Source organism: Bison bison, unplaced genomic scaffold (genome assembly GCF_000754665.1).
Source record: "Bison bison bison isolate TAMUID 2011002044 unplaced genomic scaffold, Bison_UMD1.0 scf7180017864285, whole genome shotgun sequence".
Taxonomy (NCBI): Eukaryota; Metazoa; Chordata; class Mammalia; order Artiodactyla; family Bovidae; genus Bison; species Bison bison.
In genome coordinates this window covers 2,193,291-2,197,059 of record NW_011494857.1, presented here as the reverse complement: position 1 = coordinate 2,197,059, position 3,769 = coordinate 2,193,291, and the positions used below count along the sequence as shown (strand labels likewise).

Here is a 3,769-nt window from a genome sequence, read left to right as displayed (position 1 = left end):
ACCCTCACCTTGCCTGTTACCCTGTACGCAGTTCCCTTCCACCCACAGCCATCTTCCCAACCCCACCCAAACCCCAATCCCAGCTGCATCCCCATCTCTGTTTCCTGTCCCACCCCAGCACCATCCACAACCCCATGCCATCTCCAGGATGCTCCCTGTCCTAAACCCCGAACACAACTCCATTCCCATCTCTGACCCTGACGGCGCAGGTCACCTCCCACCTACAACCCATCCTAAACCCAAATCTACTTGTTTTGTCTCCAGCCTCATCTGTTCCCTCATTCCCCAAATCTCAGCTCAATCTCTGCTCCCAACATCATCCCCTTATCTTCATCCCTGTCTCAGATCCCAACCCAGGACACGGACAACTGTGACACGGGCTCCCAAGGGTGCTCACGAGGCCAAGACCCATGATGTCAAAAGAGTCCCCACCAGGGCTTCCCTGCTGGTCCAGTGGTGAAGAATCTGCCTTGCGATGCAGGGGACACCCATTCGATCCATGATCCAGGAAGATCCCACATGCCTCAGAGCAGCTAAGCCCGTGCGCCACAACCACTGGGCCTGTGCTCTAGAGCCAGGAGCCGCAACTGTGGAGTCCATGTGCTGCAATTACTGAAGCCCGAGCTCCACAAGAGACGCCACTGCAATGAGAAGCCTGCACGCTGCAACTAGAGAGTAGCTCCCACTTTCTGTAACTAGAGAAAGTCCTCGTGCAGCAATGAAGACCCAGCAGAGGCAAAAATAAAAGAGTGGACACGGGTGGTGCACCCAACAGTCACCAAGGGCTATGGGAAGAGACCCAGTCTTTGGCAAGATTCAGGGAAAGGTTAGGAGACAGAGAGGCAGAGGAGAAGTAAAGAGAGCAAGAAGACACGTAGAAATTGAGAATAAAGGGATGAAATTGATTTGTAGAAGGCCCTGGGGTAGGGGGAAGGGTGGGAACAGGCAGGGGGAAGGAATTAGAGATTCAGATCTCAGGCCCTCCAGAAACTGCAAGAATTGACCTCAGATGTGGCCCGTGACCCAGCGCTGCCACCGCTGTGTCTAGCCCTGACCCCACCCTGGGCCCCTCTCCGATCCTGCTCTGCCTTCACCCTGACCATTCCTGATCCTCTTCCCCTAACCCTGCCCTGTCCTGACAGCTCTCTGACCCAGCTGTGACCCCATTCCTGACCCAATCCTGAGCCCACCCTGACCCAGTCCAAGCCCCCACGTCTCTCACAAGCAGCTAGAGTAGAACATGAGTCCATGGCCAACGTCCCAACCTCCTGGAACCCCTCCAACTGTCATGGAACCTCCCCCCAGCCTCAGTGCCAGGCCAGACTAAAGCTCCGAGGCCTGCCTGTGGACAGTGAGAGAGACCACGACCGACAGGAGAGGGGACAGAGATTCAGACCCTGAGGGACGGAGCAGGAGGCCCAGGAGAGACCAATGGGCTTCCAGGAGGACACAGTGATGGTTGGCAAAGGGGGATGAGGCGGTTGGCAGGGTATTGAGTGCATCCAGGCACCGGCCTTGTCCCATATCTCCACATGGCCCAGAGGTCCCATTCTGGTCAACAGAGCACTCAGCCGGATTCCCTCCCGGCCGCTCCCAGCAACTCCCAAGGTGAGACCCAAAACCTTTCATCCAGCACCTTCAGGTCCTGGGTCAGTAACCAAGACTCTCAGTCCTCCCCCGAGACTCGCCGGGTCAGTATCCAAGAGCCCCTGCCTATCATCCACAACCGCCGGGTCAGTATCCAAGACCCTCAGCCCAGCACCCCGACTCGCCGGGTCAGTATCCAAGAGCCGCTGCCCATCATCCACAACCGTCGGGTCAGTATCCAAGACCCTCTATCTATCAACAGTCACCGACTCAGTATCGAGGACACGACGCCTGTCATCGGCTCTCACCGGGCCAGCATCCAAGACCCACTATCCATCACCTACAGCCGCCAGTTCCACCCCCGAGACGCTCCCCCAGTTTTCCAAAGTCGCCTCTTCAGCAGCCAAAACCCCCTGCTAACTACTCGCACCCCTCTGACCAACATAAAATCAGTGACCTACCACAGCCAACTAAGTGTCCAGGGTCCCAAGTTAAGTCTTCAAAGCTCCACGTCACCAGTCCGGGCCAGAGTCGACGTCCCCCTCTCAATTACTCACAGTCCCGAGGCCAGTATCAAAAGCGTCGAGTCAACTGTCTGGACCTCCCAGGAGACCATCAGAGACTCTTTGAGCAGCTCCCAAATCAGCCAGTCCATCCTGGAAAACAACGCTCAGAACTTACCATCGGCCTCCTTCGAGAACAATGCTGGCAGGTGAGAGGCAGGGGTGCAGGGAGTAGGGCGGCTTTGGGGTCCAGAGTTCTAGGAGGTGGGGTATCAGGCAAAAGTCAGGGACCAGGGAGGCACGGTCAGTATACAAGGTAGAGGTCGGACTTAGGGGTGGCAGGGATGAAGGCTGGCCCTGGATGGGGCACGGCATAGAGCCTGGACCTGTGATTCCACCCAGCGACTGGAAGGGCGGTGGCAGCTCCTGGAAACTAGGATCTGGAGGCCAGGGAGCCTCAAGGCTGTTCCAGGGTGAGCAGGTCCTAGAGGGGGGACCTGGGGGATACAGGGCATGGAGAATGGACACAGAGAAGAGAGAGTCTGAACGTCAGATTGCCCAGGATTCTGACACGTGGACCTAGAAGTGGGGGTGGTCGGCTGGGCTGGCTGGCTGGACCCGATGCTGACCCTGGTGGTGCGCCGCCCACTGCAGGTATCTGGGCAAGTGTAGGCTCAGCCACTGTCAGCTGCCCATGGGCTGGTGGCTGCTGCACGAGGCCAAGAGGATCAGCCGCCAGCTGAACCTACTGCTGAGCCTGGCCAGCATAGTCATCATCGGTCTCATCTCTCTGGGCCAGCCCTGGATCCACTTCCAGGTGCCCCTGGCACCCCTGGGGGACCCTGGCTTCCGGACCATCCCCATCGACACCGTCTTCGTTGTCCGCTGCTCGGATATGGCCTGCCTGCACGAGTATGACCAGAATGCTTGTAAGGCCTGCCCTATACTCACTACTCCTGGGGCTCCTCTTTCCTCTTTGTTTCAGGGACACTCCCCGCCTTCCTGCCTCCCCAGGGTTGGTCCTCTCTGCCCTGGGTTGGTCCTCCTCCTCCCCATGGCGGGTCCTCCCTTTTCCCAGGAGGGTCCTCACTGCCTCAGAATCATCCTCACTGTCCCTTGCTCATTCTCACCTACGTGATACTCATCCTCACAGTTCTCACAACCTTAACATCTTACACCCTACCCCTAAGGAATCTGTCCACATCGCATCAAGTTGGTTCCTCAATGCCCACCCCGCTCATCACTGCCCAAGAACCTGTCCTGACTGACCTGGAGGTGCATACCTTAATGCCAAAGGCATCTATCTGCCTCAGTCTCCCTTCTCTGGAGCCCAGTTTTAATTTTCTTACAATGCCAGTGGGGGGCGGAGGGCACAAAGAATTCTCAAGGGAGACGGCTTAACAATGCCCCTAGGCTCCCGGGAGACCTTCTCCCCGCCAGGCTCGGGGCCTGAGGGCCTATCCCAGTGTTCCTGCTTCTCTTCCTCCCCTAGACTTGCTGGACTTTGCCTGGGCCTTCCTCCTGGTCGCCAGCATTACCAACTTCATCCTCTGCATCATTCTAATAAACATCATCTTCTCCACCAGCTCCAACGTGCCCTTGCTGGACTTCTCCAATGTCATCATCACAGCCCTCACAGGCACGGCGCTGAGACCCTCCCCTGAGGAGCCAAGTCAGGA

At 57.5% G+C, this 3,769-nt stretch overlaps 1 protein-coding gene across 3 annotated transcripts in view; it reads right to left on the bottom strand.

Annotated features, from left to right (window-relative positions):
- LOC104995695 (transmembrane protein 202-like) overlaps positions 1 to 3,769 on the bottom strand; it is a 13,752-nt gene that overhangs the window by 4,575 nt on the left and 5,408 nt on the right. The gene's annotated exons all lie outside the window — the stretch shown is intronic.